The sequence below is a fragment of the Giraffa tippelskirchi genome, chromosome 1 (assembly GCF_054371585.1).
Source record: "Giraffa tippelskirchi isolate mGirTip1 chromosome 1, T2T-mGirTip1v1.2.pri, whole genome shotgun sequence".
Lineage (NCBI taxonomy): Eukaryota > Metazoa > Chordata > Mammalia > Artiodactyla > Giraffidae > Giraffa > Giraffa tippelskirchi.
In genome coordinates, this window is record NC_137275.1 from 182,112,143 (window position 1) to 182,133,857 (window position 21,715).

The 21,715-nt window shown below is 40.3% G+C and overlaps 1 long non-coding RNA gene across 1 annotated transcript in view; it reads left to right on the forward strand.

Annotated features, from left to right (window-relative positions):
* The window catches only part of LOC145514438 (uncharacterized), a 28,172-nt gene extending 7,873 nt beyond the window's left edge, over positions 1–20,299 (forward strand). The window contains exons 3-6 of the long non-coding RNA XR_014060156.1: positions 17,145–17,241; positions 19,109–19,258; positions 19,574–19,719; positions 19,925–20,299. This is a non-coding gene — a long non-coding RNA (uncharacterized LOC145514438). The remainder of the gene's footprint in view (positions 1–17,144; positions 17,242–19,108; positions 19,259–19,573; positions 19,720–19,924) is intronic.
* Positions 20,300–21,715: the final 1,416 nt, after the last annotated feature.

Genomic DNA, 21,715 nt, shown 5'->3' on the forward strand with positions numbered 1-21,715 from the left:
GTACCATGTCATCTGCAAACAGTGAGAGCTTTACTTCTTCTTTTCCAATCTGGATTACTTTTATTTCTTTTTCTTTTCTGATTGCTGTAGCTAACACTTCCAGAACTATGTTGAAAAATAGTGGTGCAAGTGGACACCCTTGTCTTGTTCCTGATCTTAGGGGGAATGCTTTCAGTTTTTCACCATTGAGAATAATGTTTGCTGTAGGCTTATCATATATGGCCTTTACTATGCTGAGGTAGGTTCCTTCTATGCCCATTTTTAGAAGAGTTTTAATCATAAATGGGTGCTGAATTTTGCCAAAGGCTTTTTCTGCATCTATTGAAATTGTCATGTGATTTTTATATTTCAATTTGTTAATATAGTGTATCACATTGTTTGATTTCCATATATTGAAGAATCCTTGCATCCCTGGAATAAACCCAACTTGATCATAGTGTTTGACCTTTTTGATGTGTTGCTGAATTCTGTTTGCTAAAATTTTGTTGAGGATTTTCGCATCTATGTGCATCAGTGATACTGGCCTATAGTTTTCTTTTTGTGTGTTGTCTTTGTCTGGTTTTGGTATCAGGGTGATGGTGGCCTCATAGAATGAATTTGGAAGTGTTCCTTCCTCTGCAGTTTTTTGAAAGAGTTTTAGAAGGATAGGCATTAGCTCTTCTCTAAAATATTTGATAGAATTCTCCTCTGAAGCCATCTGGTCCTGGGCTTTTGTTTTTTGGGAGATTTTTGGTCATAGCTTCAATTTCAGTGCTTGTAATTGGGTTGTTCATAATTTCTATTTCTTCCTGGTTCAGTCTTGGAAGATTGAACTTTTCTAAGAATTTGTCCATTTCTTCCAGGTTATCTATTTTATTGCCATATAGTTGTTCATAATACTCTCTTATAATCCTTTGTATTTCCGCATTGTCTGCTGTAACCTCTCCTTTTTCATTTGTAATTTTGTTGATTTGATTCTTCTCTCTTTTTTTCTTGATTAGTCTGGCTAAAGGTTTGACAATTTTGCTTATCTTCTCAAAGAACCAGCTTTTATTTTATTAATCTTTACTATTATTTCTTTAATTTCTTTCTGCTCGGATCTTTATGATTTCTTTCCTTCTACTAATTTTTTTTTCTTCTTTTTCCAGTTGCTTTAGGTGTAAAGTTAGGTTGTCTATTCAATGTTTTTCTTGTTTCTTGAGGTAGGATTGTATTGCTATAAACTTCCCTCTAGAACTGCTTTTGCTGCATCCCATAGGTTTTAAGTTGTCGTGTTTTCATTGTCATTTGTTTCTAGAAATTTTTTTATTTCCCTTTTGATTTCTTCAGTAACCTGTTCGTTATTTAGAAATGTGTTGTTTAATCTCCATGTGTTTGTGTTTCTTACAGTTTTTTTCTTGTCATTGATATCTAGTCTCATAGCGTTGTGGTTGGAGAAGATGCTTGATATGATTTCAATTTTCTTAAATTTACTGAGGTTTGACTTGTGACCCAAGATGTGGTCTATCCTGGAGAATGTTCCATGTGCACTTGAGAAGGTGTATTCTTCTGCATTTGGGTGGAATGTCCTGAAGATATCAATGAGATCCATCTCATCTAATGTATCATTTAAGACTTGTGTTTCCTTATTGATTTTCTGTTTTGATGATCTGTCCATTGGTGTGAGTGGGGTGTTAAAGTCTTCGACTATTATTGCATTACTGTCAATTTCTCCTTTTATGTCTGTTAGTGTTTGTCTTATGTATTGAGGTGCTCCTATGTTGAGTGCATAGATATTTATAATTGTTATGTCTCCCTCTTGGATTGATCCCTTGATCATTATATAGTGTCCTTCCTTATCTCTTATAATATTCTTTATTTTAAGGTCTACTTTGTCTGATATGAGGACTGCTACTACAGCTTTCTATTGCTTCCTATTTGTGTGGAATATATTTTTCTATCCTCTCACTTTCAGTCTATATGTGTCTTGAGGTCTGAAGTGGGTTTCTTGTAGACAGCATATATATGGGTCTTGATTTTGTATATATTCAGCCAGTCTGTCTTTTGGTTGGAGCATTTAGTCCACTTACATTTAAAGTAATTATTGATATATATGTTCCTATTGCCATTTTCTTAATTGTTTGGGGTTGATTTTGTAGATGTTTTTTCTTCTGTTGTATTTCTTGATTATATAAGTCCGTTTAACATTTGTTATAAGCTGATTTAGTGGTACTGAATTCTCTTAACTTTTGCTTGTCTGAAAAGCTTTTTATTTCTCCATCAATTTTAAATGAGATCCTTGCTGGGTACAGTAATCTTGGTTGTAGATTTTTCCTTTTCAGTACTTTAAATATATCCTGCCATTCCCTTCTGTCCTGCAGAGTTTCTGCTGAAAGATCACCTGTTGAGCATATGGGGTTTCCCTTGTATGCTACTTGTTGCTTCTCCCTTGCTGCTTTTAACATTCTTTCTTTGTGTTTAGTCTTTGCTAGTTTGATTAGTATGTATCTTGGCATGTTTATTCTTGGGTTTATCATCTTTGTGCCTCTTGGACCTGATTGACTATTTCCTTTTCCATGTTGGGGAACTTTTCAACTATAATCTCTTCAAAATTTTTCTCATACCTTTTCTTTTACTCTTCTTCTTCTGGGACTCCTATAATTTGAATGTTGGTGCATTTGATATGGTCCCAGAGGTCTCTGAGACTGTCCTCAGCTCTTTTCATTATTTTTACTTTATTCTGCTCTTCAGAAGTTATTTCAATCATATTATCTTCCAGCTCACTGATTTGTTCTTCTGCTTCAGATATTCTGCTATTGATTCCTTCTAGAGTATTTTTAATTTCAGTAATTGTGTTGTTTGTCTCTGTATGTTTATTCTTTAATTCTTCTAGCTCTTTGTTAATTGACTCTTGCATCTTCTCCATTTTGTTTTCAATGTTTTTGATCATCTTTACTATCATTATTCTGAATTCTTTTTCAGGTAATTTTCCTATTTCCTCTTCATTTATTTGGACTTCAGTGTTGCTAGTTTGTTCCTTCATTTGTGCAGTATTTCTCTGCCTTTTCATTTGTTTTTACAAAGTTATTGTGTTTGAGGTTTCCTTTTCCAAGGCTTCAAGAAAAGTTGAATTCTTTCCTTGAAGAAGGTTGAATTCTTTCTCCCTTTTGGTTTCTGCCCTCCTAATGTTGGTCTAGTGGTTTGTGTGAGCTTCCTATAGGGTGAGATTTGTGCTGAGTTTTTGTTTGTTTGTTTTTCCTCTGATGGGCAAGGCTGAGTGAGGTGGTAATCCTGTCTGCTGATGCTTGGGTTTGTATTTTTGTTTTGTTTCTTGTTTAGATGAGGCATCCTGCACAGGTTGCTACTGGTGGTTGGGTGATGCCAAGTCTTGTATTCAAGTGATTTCCTTTGTATGAGTTCTCACTATTTGATACTCCCTAGGGTTAGTTCTCTGGTAGTCTAGGGTCTTGGAGGCAGTGCTCCCACTCCAAAGGCTCAGGGCTTGATCTCGAGTTTTGTGTGGTTCTATATATTCTTTTCCACTGGTCAGGTACTCTGCTCTCAGCTGGTGTTCTGTATGCATTTCTGTGTCTGAAGGTGTATTCCTGATGTATTTGTGGAGAGAGATGTACTCCACATCCACTTACTTCTCTGCCATCTTGTTTTCCCTGGTTTCTAACTTTATCCTTTGAATTATAAGGGAATTGAGGTGCCTCCTGGGGGAAGAACATATTTGGGTCACATAAGAATAACTGGTGAGGTAGAGGTACTCAAAAGAAACTTAATGGTAAGAGGACTTGCAGGATCTCTTGGAGATAATTTACTTCAAAAGAAAGAGAGCCTTGTATGACTTGTCAGACTCAGTGATGGAACATGATGGTCTATGAGGAAAGAGGCTCCAGATACCAAAATGGGGAGATTTTACTTGAACCACCCTGACCCCTCCATCTAGGTGGGTATGTTTGGCCTGAAAAGAAGGGAATAGTTAGCCAACTCAAAGAGCTTTCTGCCAAAACTGGTTGTGGGCTCCTCTAAGAGAATGAGACATGGATGAAGGAAAGGATGAGCCATCTGGAGTAGCAGTTCATTTCAGTTCAATTGCTCAGTTGTGTTTGACTCTTTGCGACCCCACAGACTGCAGCATGCAGGCTTCCCTGTCCATCACCAACTCCTGGAGCCTACTCAGACTCATTTACTTCATGTCGGTGATGCCATCCAACCATCTCATCCTCTGTCATCCCCTTCTCCTCCAACCTTCAATCTTTCCCAGCACCAAGGTCTTTTCCAATGAGTCACTTCTTTGCATCAGGTGGCCAAAGTACTGGAGCTTCAGCTTCAACATCAGTCCTTTCAGTGAATAATCAGGACTGATTTCCTTGAGGATTGAGTGGTTGGATCTCCTTGCTGTCCAAGGGACTCTCAAGAGTCTTCTCCAACATCACAGTTCAAAAGCATCAATTCCTCAGTGCTCAGCTTTATTTATGGTCCAACTCTCACATCCATACATGACCACTGGAAAAACCATAGCTTTGACTAGATGGACTTTGCAGCAAAGTAATGTCTCTGCTTTTTAATATGCTGTCTAGGTTGGTCATAGCTTTCTTCCAAGGAGCAAGCTTCTTTTAATTTCATGGCTGCAGTCACCATCCACAGTGATTTTGGAGCCCCCAAAAGTAAAGTCTGTCACTGTTTCCCAATCTATTTGCCATGAAGTGATGGGACTGGATGCCATGATCTTAGTTTTTTGAATGTTGAGCTTTAAGCCAGCTTTTTCACTCTCTTCTTTCACTTTCATCATTTAGTTCCATCATTTAGTTCCTCTTCGCTTTCTTCCATAAGTGTGGTATCATCTGCATTTCTTAGGTTATCGATATTTCTCCCAGCAATCTTGATTCCAGGTTGTGCTTCATCCAGTCTGGCATTTTGCATGATGTTCTCTGCATAGAAGTTAAATAAGCAGGGTGACAATATACAGCCTTGATGCATTCCATTCCCAATTTGGAATCACTCTGTTGTTTCATGTCCAGTTCTAACTGTGGTTTCTTGACCTGCATATAGATTTCTCAGGGGGCAGGTTAAGGTGGTCTGGTATTCCCATCCCTTTAAAAATTTTCCACAGTTTGTTGTGGTCCACAGAGTCAAAGGCTTTAGCATACTAAATAAAGCAGATGTAGATGTTTTTCTGGAATTCTCTTACTTTTTCTATGATCCAACGGATGTTGACAATTTGATTGCTGGTTCCTCTGCCTTTTCTAAATCCAGCTTGAACATCTGTAAGTTCTCAGTTCACATACTCTTGAAGCTGAGGTTGGAGAATTTTGAGCATGACTTTGCTAGCACGTGAGATGAGTAGTTTAAACATTCTTTGGCATTGCCTTTGTTTGGGATTGGAATGGAAACTAACCTTTTTCAGTCCTGTGCCCCTGCTGAGTTTTCCGAATTTGCCGGCATATTGAGTGCAACACCTTCACAGCATCATCTTTTAGGATCTGAAATAGTTCAGCTGGAGTTCCAGCACCTCCCCTAGCTTTGTTTGTAGTGATGCTTCTAAGGCCCACCTGACTTCACATTATCCAGAATGTCTGGCTCTAGGTAAGTGATCACACCACTGTGGTTATCTGGGTCATTAAGATCTATGTATTCTTTCCATCTCTTCTTAATATCTCCTGCTTCTGTTAGGTCCATACCATTTCTGTCCTTTATTGTGCCCATCTTTGCATGAAATATTCCCTTGGTATCTAATTTTCTTGAAGAGATCTCTAATCTTCCCCATTCTATTGTTTCCTTCTATTTCTTTTCATTGATCACTGAGGAAGGCTTTCTTATCTCTCCTTGATATTCTTTGGAACTCTGCATTCAGATGAATATATCTTTCCTTTTCTCCTTTGCCTTTCACTTTTCTTCTTTTCTCAGATATTTTTAAGGCCTCCTCAGGCAACCATTTGCCTTTTTGCATTTCTTTTTCTTGGGGATGGTTTTGATCACCACCTCCTGTACAATGTCACAGACCTCTGTCCATAGTTCTTCAGGTACTTGTCTATCAGATCTCATCCCTTCAACCTATTTGTCACTTCCACTGTATAATTGTAAGGGATTTGATGTAGGTCATACCTGAATGGTCAAGTGGTTTTCCCTACTTCCTTCAATTTAAGTCTGAATTTGGTAATAAGAAGTTCATGATCTGAACCATAGTCAGATCCCGGTCTTCTTTTTGCTGACTGTATAGAGCTTTTCCATCTTTGGTTGCAAAGAATATAATCAATCTGATTTCAGTATTGACCATCTGGTGATACCCATGTGTAGAGTCTTCTCTTGTGTTGTTGGAAGAGGGTATTTGCTATGTCCAGAGCATTCTCTTGGCAAAACTCTATTAGCCTTTGCCCTGCTTCATTTTGTACTCCAAGGCCAAACTTGCCTGCTACTCCAGCTATTTCTTGACTTCCTACTTTTACATTCCAGTCCCCTATGATGATAAGGACATCTTTTTTCTTTTGGTGTTAGTTCTAGACAGTCTTGTAAGTCATCATAGAACTGCTCAACTTCAGCTTCTTTGGCATTAGTGGTTTGGGCATAGATTTGGATTACTGTGATATTGAATGGTTTGCCTTGGAAACGAAAAGAGATCATTCTGTCATTTTTGAGATTGCACCCAAGTACTGCATTTCGGACTCTTTTGTTAAGTATGAGGGCTACTCCATTTCTTCTATGGGATTCTTGCTCACAGTAGTAGATATAATGGTCATGAATTAAATTCGCCCATTCCAGTCCATTTTAGTTCACTGATTCCTAAAATGTCAGTGTTCACTTTTACCATCTCCTTACCTTGATTCATGGACCTAACTTGGATCAGATGGTAAAGCGTCTGCCTGCAATGTGGAAGATCTGGGTTCGATCCCTGGGTTGGGAAGATCCCCTGGAGAAGGAAATGGCAATCCACTCCAGTATTCTTGCCTGGAAAATTCCATGGACGGAGGAACCTGGTAGGCTACAGTCCATGGGGTCACAAAGAGTCATACATGACTGAGCGACTTCACTTCACTATGGACCTAACATTCCAGGTTCCTATATAATATTGTTCTTTATAACATCGGACTTTACTTCCATCACCAGTGACATCCACAGCTGGGCACTGTTTTCACTTTGGCTCCATCTCTTCATCCTTTCTGGTGTTATTTCTCCAGTCTTTTCCAATAGCATATTGGGCACCTACCAACCTGAGGAATTCATCTTTCAGTGTCATATCTTTTTGCCTTTTCATATTGTTCATGGGGTTCTCAAGGCAAGAATACTGAAGTAGTTTGCCATTCTCTTCTCCAGTGGACCACGTTTTGTCAGAAGTCTCCATCATGACCTATCTGTCTTGGGTGGCCCTGTATGTTTTATTGAGTCAGACAAGGCTGTGATCCATGTGATCAGATTGGTTAGTTTTCTGTGATTGTGGTTTTTATTCTGTCTGCCCTCTGATGGATAAGAATAAGAGGCTTGTGGAAGCTTCCAGATGGGAGGGACTGGCTGTGGGGGAATCTGGGTCTTGTTATGGGCAGGGCCATGCTCAGTAAATCTTTAATCCAATTTTCTGTTGACAGGCAAGGCTGTGTTCCCTGAAGCCAAACTATGGTAGGGGTAATGGCAAACTCCTTCAAAAAGACTTATGCCAGCACTGTTGTATTCAGTGCCCCTGACCCCGTGGCAGGTCACTGTTGACCCATGCCTCTGCGGGAGATTCCTGTACACTCACAGGCAAGTCTGGCTCAGTCTCTTGTGGGGTCACTGCTCCTTTCTCCTGGAGTAGCAGTGGGCATCAAGTGATGATATGTAAGCAAACTAAGGACATTCAAGGTACAAGACCTATACAACTTGCTTCCTTACCAGACCCACAGTCTGGATCAGGGATTCATTTCTTCCATCTGGCTGGAAGATCTACAAGATGCCCCATGTCAATAATAATCTCTTTTCTTTTCTATTTTTGTCTTTCTCAAGATTTGACTCATAGCTCAATACATCTCTGTTCAACTGTTTGTCTTGTGATATGTGGCAATACCATGATTGTTCTTCTGAAAATCTGCTCCTTTTCAACAAAGTGAACACCTTCACTGCCATATTTAGTACGAGGATCCTCCCATCAAGTCTCTGAGATCCTTCTAATATTAAAATACTAAAATTATTCTATTTCACAGTGCTAAAAAATCTTTCCAACCCCTTTCCCTGTCTTCACTTTCGATTCCCTGAGATTCTTCCCTTCAGTCTTATGCTTCTGGATGAGTAATAAATAGCTCTACAGTTTTATCTGAATAGCCACAGGGATATCATGAGCTTGCCAGTCTTCATGTGATAATAGTTACTACCAATGATGATGACAGGTACCACTTACTAGGTAGCTACTATGTGCTTTTACATGTATTATCTCATATACATATTTTCTTTCTTTTTAAAAATATTTATTTATTTGCTGCACTGGGTCTTAGCTGTGGCATGCAGGATCTTCAGTCTTCACTGTGGCATGTGGGATCTACTTCCCTGACCAGGGATCAAACCCAGCCCCCTGCACTGGGAGCGCAAGTCTTAGTCACTGGACTACCAGGGAAGACCCTCATATATGTATTTTCCCTTTATACATTAAAGAACTGATACTCAGAAGCCTAAATAACTTTTTTCAAAGTTCCTGAGCTATTAAGGATCTGGGGTGGTATATCAGGGTCCAAATGACATCCTCAAAAGAGATGATTAAAGAAAGTTTAATGATGGGACAGTTTTAAGGTGTGAGCAGAGTTACAGAAAATCTGCAAGGGGTGATAAAACAAACCTTGGATAGAAAGGGCAGCAAGCTTTCACTATCCTTGGGCACAAAGGTGAAAGAAGGATCAGAAGTTACTGGAAGCTGGAGTGAAAACTGTAGAAGAGGGACACCTGTCAGGAGCAGCCACAGCCAAGCTGCAGTCCAGCAGAGGAGGAACTGGGAAAATAAACATCCTGACCTCTCTTTCAATCCTCAAATTACCTACCAGAATCTCCCATTGGCTAAACCCAACAAGAAGCAAGAGAATAAACCTTGAGTCAGCCTCCTAGCACACAGAGCAAGGTGAAGGGTGGAAAGTGGGTCTGAAGGAAAATGAAGAACATCCCCCAGAAGTGAGATCCAAATGCTGGTATGTCTAACTCCAAAGCCCTTGATCTTATCAAAATGCCATGATAACTTTATCTCAAACTAAGAACTCACTCAAAGCAAAACGGCTGTCTGAGAAGGCCTTACAAATAGCTGTGAAGAGAAGAGAATTGAAAAGCAAAGGAGAAAAGAAAAGATATACCCATTTGAATGCAGAGTTCCAAAGAAAAGCAAGGAGAGATAAGAAAGGCTTCCTGAGAGATCAATGCAAAGAAATAGAGAAAAACAATACAATGGGAAAGATGAAAGATCTCTTCCAGAAAATTAGAGATACCAAGGGAATATTTCATGCAAAGATGGGCACAATAAAGGACAGAAATGGTATGGACCTAACAGAAGCAGAAGATATTAAGAAGAGGTGGCAAGAATACACAGAAGAACTACACAAAAAAGATCTTCATGACCAAGATAATCATGATGCTATGATCACTCACCTAGAGCCAGACATCCTGGAATGTGAAGTCAAGTGGGCCTTAGAAAGCATCACTACAAACAAAGCTAGTGGAGGTGATGGAGTTCCAGTTGAGCTATTTCAAATCCTAAAAGATGATGCTGTGAAAGTTGTGCACTCAATATGCCAGCAAATTTGGAAAACTCAGCAGTGGCCCCAGGACTGGAAAAGGTCAGTTTTCATTCCAATCCCAAAGAAAGGCAATGCCAAAGAATGCTCAAACTACCGCACAATTGCACTCATCTCACACGCTAGTAAAGTAATGCTCAAAATTCTCCAAGCCAGGGTTCAACAGTAGTGAACTTCCAGATGTTCAAGCTGGTTTTAGAAAAGGCAGAGGAACCAGAGATCAAATTGCCAACATCCGCTGGATCATCAAAAAAGCAAGAGAGTTCCAGAAAAACATCTACTTCTGCTTTATTGACAATGCCAAAGCCTTGACTGTGTGGATCACAGCAAACTGTGGAAATTTCTGAAAGAGATGGGAGTACCAGACCACCTCACCTGCCTCTTGAGAAATCTGTATGCAGGTCAGGAAACAACAGTTAGATCTGGACATGGAACAACAGACTGGTTCCAAATTGGGAAAGGATTACGTCAAGGCTGTATATTGTCACCCTGCTTATTTCACTTATATGCAGAGAACATCATGAGAAATGCTGGGCTGGATGAAGCACAACCTGGAATCAAGATTGCCAGGAGAAATATCAAGAACCTCAGATATGCAGATGACACCACCCTTATGGCAGAAAGTGAAGAAGAACTAAAGAGCCTCTTGATGAAAGTGAAAGAGGGGAGTGAAAAAGTTGCCTTAAAGCTCAACATTCAGAAAACTAACATCATGGCATCTGGTCCCATCACTTCAAGGCAAACAGAAGGGGAAAAAGGAGAAACAGTGGCTGACTTTATTTTGGGGGGCTCCAAAATCACTGGGGATGATGACTACAGCCATGAAATTAAAAGAGGCTTGCTCCTTGGAAGAAAAGTTATGCCCAAGTCAGACAGCATATTCAAAAGCGGAGACATTACTTTGTCAACAAAGGTCCATCTAGACAAAGCTATGGTTTTTCCAGTAGTCATGTATGGATGTGAGTGTTGGACTGTCAAGAAAGCTGAGTGCTGAAGAATTGATGCTTTTGAACTGTGGTGTTGGAGAAGACTCTTGAGAGTCCCTTGGACTGCATGGAGATCCAACCAGTCCATCCTAAAGGAGATCAGTCCTGGGTGTTCATTGGAAGGACTGATGTTGAAGCTGAAACTCCAATACTTTGGTCACCTGATGCAAAGAAATGACTCATTGGAAAAAACCCTGATGCTGGGAAAGATTGAAGGTGGGAGGAGAAGGGGACGACAGAGGATGAGATGGTTGGATGGGGTCACCGACTCAATGGACATGAGTTTGAGTAAACTCTGGGAGTTGGCGATGGACAGGGAGACCTGGCGTGCTGCAGTCGATAGGGTTGCAAAGAGTCAGACACAACTGAGTGACTGAACTGAGCTGAAGAGCTCGTGATTTCTAATATTTGATCTCCAAATTAAAATTCCATTGTCAGATATGTGTCTCAAGCACTCATTCACTTCTGAGATAACCTTATTTCTTCCAAGTTATTCTTGCTAATAATGACCTGAAGAAGCAGAGAAGAGAGCTGTTCCAGCACCCATACGTTCTACAGTGTCATATTCAGCACAAGGCTTCCCTTGTGATTCAGCTGGTAAAGAAGCTGCCTGCAATGTGGGAGACCTGGTTTTGATCCCTGGGTTGGGAAGATCCTCTGGAGAAGGGAAAGGCTACCCATTCCAGTATTCTGGCCTGGAGAATTCCATGGACTGTATAGTTCATGGGATTGCAAAGAGTCGGACACAACTGTGCGACTTACACACACATTCAGCACAGAAGAATTCCTGTAGATATTGGTGATAACATTTGCCCACACAAATGATTCATTAAGATTGGGATATCTTAGCAGATTCTGCCACAGCCCAGACACATGCTTCAGGAAGTCAGTCCTCTCCTGATTGGAGGACTGATACAACCCACAGTCCTTTAAAATCTTTTATACTCCTTGATCTCTTTGGTCTTTATCCTCCTTCCCTGTCTACCTCTTTCTTAAGGAGGAAAACCAGCAGATATTCCTCAAGCTCTTTCACATTCTCTTCGATCAGGGAATCTATTAAGACTCCCAGTGATGGCTGGTTACTGAGTTACTGAATAACCAACATGCACTCATCCATGGGTATCTTCTATGACTTTCCCCAAAGATGAGGAAATAGTAATTTTATTGGTCAGTTCTCAGGACAAGAATTGGGCCACTTTTTCAAGCAGGCAATATCATTGCTTATTTAAAAAAATAATGTAAAATAAAACATAATTAAGTATGCAGAAAATCCTAAGAAATCTGTTTAAAAAAACCTTCTAGAACTAATAAATGAATCTAGGAAGGTCATGGGTTACAAAGAAAATATATAAAATCAATTGTATTTTTGTAGACTATCAGTGAAAAACTAGAAAATAAAAATCAAAGAAACAGTATCAATTGCAGTTAAAAATTAAATAGGAATATATTTAATACCATGCAAGACCTGTACATTGAAAACTATAAAATGTTGCTATTATAAATTGAGAATATCTAAATAAACTGAGTGGAGAAGGAAATGGCAACCCACTCCAGTACCCTTGCCTGGAAAATCCCATGGACAGAGGATCCTGGTAGGCTATAGGTAATGGGGTCGCTAAGAGTCGGACACGACTGAGCTACTTCACTTCCACTTTTCACTTTCCTGCATTGGAGAAGGAAGTGGCAACCCACTCCAGTGTTCTTGCCTGGAGAATCCCAGGGACGGAGGATCTTGGTGGGCTGCCATCTATGGGGTCGCACAGAGTCGGACACGACTGAAGTGACTTAGCAGCAGCAGCAGCAGCAAATAAACTGAGAGATATACATATGTTCATGAATTGCAAGTCTCAATACTGTTAAGTTATCAGTTTTCTCAAATTGATTATCAATTCAATGTTATCTCTGTCAAAACCCCAGGAGTCATTTTTTGTAGAAATTGACACACTGATTCTAAAATAGAAATGGAATTGCAAATGATTTAGAATATTCAAAACATCTTTGAAAAAGGAGCAGAAAGTTGGAAGACTTACTCTACCTGAGTTCAAGACTTAGTATAAAACTACAGAACTCAAGCTGTATGATGCTGGTAAAAGGATAGGGAAATGGATCAATGGATTAGATAGTTCACATACATATATTTTCAAAAAGGTGCCTAGGTAATTCAAAGAGGGGAAAGGACAATCTTCAACAAATGTTACAGGAATTACTAAACAGCTTTATGGGGAAAAAATGAACCTCAACCATTACATCATATTATATCAAAAATTAACTTGAAATAGATCATAGAATAAAACATAAAACTAAAACTATAAAACTCCTAGAGGAAAACATTAGAAAAAACCTTTGAGAATTTGAAACAGGCAATGATCTTTTTTTCAAGACACAAAAGGCTTGAAACAAAATAAATAAACTAATAAATTTAATAGCAAGAGTCCTGAGGCTACTGCCCAGGCGGTTTAGCTTGGCACCTAGATGAGTCTCTTTCCCTTTGCTTATTTTTGTCCTGTGTTAAGCATGTTGAACTGACCCTTGGCAGAAGCTCTGGAGTTCTACATGGCTTGAGTAAAAGTGCTCCAGCCTAACTTGCCAAAGCTCTCTGTGTTGTACTGGGTCTCAGTCTCAGCTAACGATAAAATGTGAGTTTGCCTTTGTTCTTTATAAATGTGTATCTTTGTAAACACATAAAAAAAGAAGAGGCTGAGCTAAGACAAAATTTATGCTTTCCTGGGTCTTAGGCCAAAATAATAGCCAACTTCGTTAATGCTCCATGATTAGCACAGGCTTAATGCATTGTTGCCAAGCTTTGTCTCATTCCATGGTTTAAGAACCAGTGTCTTAAGTTAAATTAGAATCCTTAAACTTAATTGGAGGCCACATTTTTTTACCCTTCCTGGAGAAGGAGAACTCTTCCCAAGAGGGTGTGTCTCCATAACCCTCACTGTCACCTTTGGAATACAGTATATCAGGATTGCTGTGGATACTGTCTCCACTACTGAAACACAAATGCTGCTAAAGGATCCAACCCTGGCTTAACAGAAGGCACGGACATTGATAAAGATACGTCTCTCCTTAGAGAGCTCAGAGATGTTTTAACTGCTTGAAACTCCCATAAGGTCTCTAAACCCCTGTCTTCAGGGTCAGGACAATGAGATAGGTCACAGAAATCCAAAGACAAAGCAGTTAAGGCTGAAGACATCCTTTGAAGGAAGAGCACATGTCAGTGACCTCATAGATATGATTCCAAAGACCGTACCTCTGGCTTAGTCCCTGACTAGCCCTGGACCTGTGGACTTGAATCTCTATTCTTCTTCATGAACTCATTAATTTCTGAATTTCTGATCATGCTGAAACTTCCCCTCAGAACCTCAGGGTTCTAGAAATGTCTTTAGCATCAGAGATGTTCCTTTGGGTATAATCCCAGCTGACCTGCTTTACCCAACAATGGTTGCTATTCTGTTTTATAATAAGAGCACAGAACTGAGGAAAGCTTTTGAGGTTTTGTAGCATCTCTGTCACACACTTTTTAGTTCAGCCCTTTTCTGGCCTTGGAGACACAAATTGGTCCTTAACTTCCTGATAATTACTCTCTGTTTAGGGAAAAACTGGAACAAGTGTCACAATTTTTTGAGCTAAGACCTGCCCTGTTTACAAGGTTGGTATGGGGGTCAAAAGAGAAAATGTAAAGCACATGTGTGAAACACACACACACATTCTGCACATAAGGACTATTACATAAAATTTGTCTTCCATTTGAGGATGCATTAATGAGATCCTCAGTCTGAAAACAGTACAAAAAATTAACTAGCAGAAACCTTATTTGAGCTCTAGATTTACACCAGAAAAATAAATAAATAAAAGCAGTGCACTCTTAATCTCCATTTTCTATCATTAAAGATGGTATTTCAGCTACTTTTTAAATGTGTTTTCCCTCTTTCCACTTACATAAAATGTCCCCTTGGATCAGAACTCTGGAATACTCTTCTAGCTTAACTCTTAATAGGTCTCACCCTGCTGGCTCCAACGGTAAAGAATCTATCTGCCTGCAATTCAGAAGACCTGGGTTTGATCCCCGGGTCAGGCAGATCCCTGGAGGAGGGAATGGCAACCCACTCCAGTATTCTTGCCTGGAGAATCCCATGGACAGAGGAGCCTGGTGGGCTACAGTCCATGGGATCATAAAGAGTCAGACACCTCTGAGTGACTAACATATTCATTTCCATGTCTAATAGGTCTCAGAAATGGCATTGAAATGGGCCCTCTACCTCTCCCTGGACCCTTTTTGGACTCTTACCATCAGCCTTTCTCTATAAGTACCCTATCTGCAATATAAAATTTAATCTTGTAGCTGATTAGATGAAGATTTAACTCATGCTTAGCTTTTCAGCCTCCTCCTCCTCATGCCTGTCCCTACCCAGCCTCACTTTTCTTATTTGTGTACGTGTCAATCTGGATCCCAACCTCATTTGAAGGCCAGAAATATGTTTCCTTCATCTTGAGGAGGCCTCCAACACTGTCTAGTGCAATGCTTTGCCAACAATAAGTCCAAATACACGTTTTAAAATAAATTAATACACTAAGCTTCTCTGAAGAAGAAATAAATATTCATATTTTCTCCTTGGGAGCTGGATATGACCAGCAATGACAGTGAGACTCTGGGGTTTGGATGGATGTGAAGTGTGAATGGTCAACAGAGAAATGGGGTTACAAAAGACACTGTTGCCAAAAACAGGATAGTTGTTAATATGGGCCCAATCTGTCCCAGATGCACCTCTGGGAACCTGGGGATTGCAGACCATTAAGCCTCACCTCAGTATCAGGACAACAGATGAAGAGTTAAAGAAAGACAGAATAGTACAACACAGATAAGGTGGATGTGACACTAGGTCTCAGCATGGCTTTCCCTGGGGAGCCTAGGCCTCTATAACCAGGCTGAGTTCTTTGATAAGGAGAACGAAGGAACAGACTGTTTAACAAGGTTGTACAAGGATCAGATTTGCTCGTTTTCAGCCAGTTTTGGGTGGGGAGTAGAACACAGACACTCTAGGAAGAAGAGACAGAAGAATTTGCATGGGATACTGCTTGGATTCAAACATCTTTTTAGCAGCAAACAAATGTGATTAACCTGGCCAGCACAGTAGTGAGCTGGAAAGTCCTAAGGAGACACTTCCAGGCAGGTTTTCTATAGTGTGTGTTTCTGTTGGTGAATCCTACATTCCTACTGATTGCATTTTTGTAAAAATCAGATATGGATTCTTTTGAAATAGGAACCAATAGTCCAATGAAATATATCTGTTGATCATATTATACCCACATTTTATGAGCTAATTCCTGTTAGCTTACCAGAATCAAAAACACCTACATCCAAAGCTGTTACACTAAATTATAGACCCTCCCAAATCCACTCCCCTGGCTATGCTTCCTGTTTCTGAAATAAAGAGCACTACCATTCTCCCAGTCACAAGGGTGTGAAACACAGAATTCATCCTTAATAACTCTCTCTGGCCAGTTCTATCCCAATAACATCCTCCTTCTCCATCCCCATTACCACTGCCCTGGATAGGACTTCATCAGGTCTCATTGGATTAAATGGTCTCACAAGATTAAACCGATAGCTTCCTACTGGTTCTTCTGCCTCCTGATATTTCCCGTTAATCTCCCTCTATACACTTCTTCCAGATTGATCTTCAAACAGCACATCTGTCATTGTGTCACAACACATGCCTCAAAACCTTCAAAATCTCTTCACTGTCTTAACAAAATTTAAACTTTATAACCTGGAATTCAAGAATGGCATAATTTGGGCCCAACATATCTTTTAAGTATTTTGTTATTCCCCTGTATTTTCATTTTCCTTAAAATAAATTTAACTTTAATTAAAATAATATCTACTATTTATTGACTAAAGCCCTGGTTTCCCCCACCCCGTTCAATCACTCTATGAGATGCCTTGTGATGATTCCTACGGGACACACGAGGAAAATGAAACCAGAACGGATAAAATAACCTGCTAAATGTTGTCTGAGTGGTAGGTGGCAGAGCCAGGTCACTACCTCCAAAGCCCATGTTTGAGGCTCTGCCTGTCCCCTGTAGAAATTTCCCTTTTCTGGGAGCACCTGCACTGCCCCCTCTTCCTCACGAAGGCGAAAAGTTTACATTCCTCTTGCTTGAAGCTTTTAATTCCTTGAAGTTTTTTGTTGCACAACCTAGAACCAGGAGTTTTTTAACTCCAATTTTCTATAAAGGATTTGACTCGTGAGAACAGATCACTCCTAGTGATTGTTTTGTCATTTATTTCTAATTCTATTTTATCTGTCTTCGGAGTTGTTCTTGCGGGGTGAAACTATTTTCCCTTCTCTTTTGCTAAGGAATAAAGAAAGAATTGGATAAATAACATGTATTCACTTAAGGTAAATCAGGTTGGTGTATGAAATCTCATCTGAATCACCCCTTCTCCAAGCCCTTGTTTTCACACAGAATTGAGAAGCATGTAAAGAGCTGGAAGAGTTGAGTAGAAAGCACAGTCTGAAGGCACAGAGGAAAGAAGATGTAATGCTGTAAGTTCTGAAGATTGTCAGAAGATTCATGACCTGCTAATGTTAAAGCTAAATTAGTGCTCTTGACAAAACTATTAAGTAATAAAAATATTAGCTGATTATTTTCATAAGTCCAATTCTAGCACCTCCAGGCACACTGACCAGATTTTTTAAAGAATAGATAATTCTCTCACTTTTCTTTGCAGACTACCACACTGACATAAAAATGCGTATGTAGATTTTTGAATGAATACGAGTCTCATTAAAATTTGTACAGGATCCACAATGTTGTATTAGATCTTTTTCTCTATGTATTTCTTCAAATTTTATAAAGTAAAACATTCTCATAGTACTTTGCAGTTTACAAAGAACATTTACGTTATCTTATTTGATCTTTAGTTTTTCTTTGAATAGAATAATTGTAGGTAAGGAAGTGTAACTCAGACAGGGGAGGTGACTTATCTATGTAACAGGGATAATGCATGGAAAAGAAAGGATTTGAACCCTGGTACTTAATTTCAAATTCAAAGCTCTTTCTAAGCACCTTGGAAGGATGGACAGAGAAGCCAGTATAAAGCTATCTGAGGAGATACACATACGACATATGGAAGCTCTGAGGAAAGGCTCATGTTATCAGCCAAGGGGCTTGTGAAGGACTGGTGAACTAAGTCTTAAAGAATGAGTGGGATTCAGCCAAATAAAGGATAGGCAAAAAATGATGAGAAATTCCTTGTAAGGGAAGAACACAAGCAAAGGCACTGAGGCCTGTATGGTTGGAGTGGTGTCAGGTGTGGACACTGTGCAGTTAATTGTTGCTGAAGCAGAAAGGATCAGGCAGAAAGCTCTGATCAGTGAGGCCAAAGACACCTGTGGATATTAGATCATGGATGTCCTTATATGGGAAGAGCCTGAATATATTTCTGTAGCTACTGGGGAATTATTTAAATGCTTTTAGCATGGGCTTGACTTGGTCAGATTTATATTTCATTAGATCGTATAGACTATGATATTAGGATATTTCTTGTTGTTGTTTACTACTTAAGACATGTTTGACTCTTTGCGACTCCATGGGCTGTAGCCCACCAGGCTCCTCTGTCCATGAGATTTCCCAGGCAAGAATATTGGAATGGGTTGCCATTTCCTTCTCTAGGGGATCTTTCTGACCCAGGGATTGAACCCTCATCTCCTGCATTGGCAGGCAGATTCTTTACCAATGAGCCACAAGGCAAGCCGGTATGAGAATATACTGGCAGTAAATAGGAATGGAAGCAGGAAGCCCTGTATGAAGGCCACTGCAACAGTCCAGGAGACAGAGAGAAAGGAAGACTGACTTAATTTGGCAGGATGTAACCACTGATACCATGTGGCTGGCAAAGGACAAAGAGAAGTTGAGGGAGACTTATAGGTAATAATAGAAGTCATGCAGGTAGAAGAGCTCTCTTAGGAAGAGTGTCAAACAGTGGGCAACTCTGGTGACTTCCAATAAGTAAAAGGAAGAGAAACCTACAAAGAAACAGATAAAATTGCCAGACACTATGAAAATCAGAAGAATTATGCAAGGAAATTCGGAGTTTCAAGAAGGAAAATAATGATTAACAATACCAAGTATAGGAAAGAGGTTCAGTGAGGTGAGAACTGAAAACCATCTACTCTAATCAGACAATTAGGAAGTTATCTTTGATGTCAGTGGCAGCTGTTTCAGGAGAACGATTGGACAAGAAGTCAGGCTACAGCAGGTTGAAGAGTGAATGAGAGGTGGGAAAGTGGGGGCAGTGAGTGTAGGCAACTCTTTCGAGACATTTGGATAAGACGCTACCCAGTTAGAGGTGAACATGGGGTAAAGGCATTTATGTTTTGGTGAGGTTTTTTGGTTTGGTCTGGTTTTTAGAAAAGAAAAAAACGACTACTTTACATTCTAAAGAAGAAGATTTCACAGAAGGAATGCGAGGTGATGACTAGCACAAGAATGTATACAAGGAGAAAGCGGCATTAAGGATACATCTCCTCTGAGGCTGAGGAAAAGAAGAGGTAATGAATGGTAAGCTACTGAAAGTTGAGAAAAATCATATCAAAGGGATCATTTTCTCAGTGGCTAAGAGACATGAGATTCTGTTAGCAATATGAGGTGTGGGGCGCTGTGAATGGAATTCAAGGAGAGTGGTAAATGTTGAGAGTTACTGAGAAGGAAGGGTGAGTGATCGAGGACTCCAAAGAGGGAAAAGGAGAAATAAAGTTTGGGAGAGAGCCAAATGATGAGAAAATGGAGGGACAGCCAGTCTCCTTCCCCTCTAGGAGGTGAAGGCATGAGGCTATTAGAAGGGAATTGAAGACCTCAAAGGGGAATCTCTTCTAGGATATGGTCCAGGAGTCTGTGACTGAAGCTGAGGTAACGTGATGGTCTCCGAAAATGGGAGTTCCTGAATTACGAGACGAGGGTGTTGAACGGTGCAATTCTTGCAAATGAAATCTCCCAGGATGGCGAGGACAGGAGTTGAGATGGTGAGAAAGACCACGAATCTGGTGCCAAAAGTCTTTAATAAATGGACAACAGTAACTGGAGGCTAGAAGAGGGCAGTGACACAGAAGAGACCGCGTCACTGGAAAAGCTCACGAACAATTCCCGGAAATAAAAATAGAATCTGGTAAGAAAATAAAGTCTAACCTTTTTTTCCTTTGTGCTTAGTCCAGTTTCCCTTGCTCATAGGTGCTCCGTGCAGAGGCCTCACACCTGGCACTTCAGACTAGAGTTCCTGGTGTGAAAGGGCTGCCTGACACGTCAACTCTGGCTGCAAGCAGAGACCCTGTGCACGACGCTCAATTCAAGATGGTGGCAGTGGGCCGTGCGCAGAGACGCCGCGCCGGGCACTGCGCTCTGGAGCGTGAACAGCACAGCTGCACCTGCTCCCGTGGACCCGGCCCCTCCCTGCTGACAAGAACCTGATAAGGCACACCTGCTGACAGCCTGTTAGGCAGTGCTTATACTCGAGAGTGGGAGCCCCCAACTTCTGGGATCTGATGCCTGATGATCCGGGGTGGAACTGATGTAATAATAATAGAAATAAAGTGCACAATAAGTGTAGTATGCTGGAATTATCCCAAAACCTTCCCCTACCATCCCGGTTCGTGGAAAAAATTGTCTTCTAGGAAACCGGTCCCTAGTGCCAAAAAAGCTGGGGACTGCTGCTCAAGAGCACCAGCTCATACCTCTCCATTTTCTCATCCAAGGATAAAATGTTCCTTTGTCTCTTAACCAAACTTGGTTTCCTTCTGTTGGCTTGAGCAACACCAGGCAGGAAGACTTTTATTGGAGCTCAGCTGGAAAGGGCTGGTAACAATAGTGGGTTCTGTAGCCAAATAGAATGAAACAAAATAAATTGCAGTTTTCACTAGGGTGAAAGTATAATGTCTATGAACATAAGAAAACCATCCAGGAGTATGTCAACCCCCTTATCAGCATAATGGGGCATGAAAAATGGAAGAGTGAGTAGTTTCCCCTGGGGAAGTCCACAGAGGGCAGTCCAGGTCTCAGCAGATGAGGGAGGTGGATGGTGAGCAGTCCCTCGTGAAGTAGGGACCCGGGGCACAGAGGAGAGAAGTGGGACTCAATAGCGAAAGATGGGATCATTCAAGAAATAAGTGGGATACCTACAGGAGAAAAGGAGAGTCAGGGATAGCCTTTCATTCTGTGATAGAGAACTGTAGAAATGAGAAGCTTGTCAGAAGATATTCCCCCACCCTACACCCAATCAAATATTCTAACTGTGGCCCAGACTGGGCCAGCGTCTCAGGTAATATCCACTTGGTCTCAGGGAGACCATGAGGGCTGCTGAAGGTTTACAAACAGATTTCCAGAGCCTTCCTCTTGTCTCCTAATACAAAAAGATAAAGTATTCTTAACTTACCCCACATTAATTTTTTATCCAGAATAAATTTTGCAATTAAAAATATCAACTCTCAATTTTTTTAAATATGTTAAGTTAAAATGGGCAAAACAGCTAATATCTCCTTCCTTTAAAGAGAAACAGAGAAACCTTTCATTTGATTTTTCATATTTCATAGGAGAAAAAAAAATGGAGCAAATGATGTGATTGAAGCCAAGGTTGTCTATAAAGTGTGAAAGAACTTCCTTTCCTTCTTAGAAGCCAGGGCTAACTCTAGGAGGGAGAGGAAATTAGCATGAAAGTTTTACTTAAATTACAAGATGGGTGAGGGCCTTGCCTGAAGATGGTATCTCCCAGTCTCCTGTGACAGACAATGAATGGCTTTCAAGACCAAGGTCATTCTCTTTATTATGTAAATAGTTTCCAAAAAACTCATAGTCTGTTCTATTGGAGTAAGTGTGATGGTGCTGAAAGCAAGCTGACCCCAGAGTTTAAAGGGTCCACTGGGTCTATCCTCAATCTGCTACCTATGCATTGTGTAACTTTCAGTGAGATCCTGTTTCCCATTAAAAAAAAAAAAAATCAGAATCTATGCCATAGAGTTGCTATGAGGA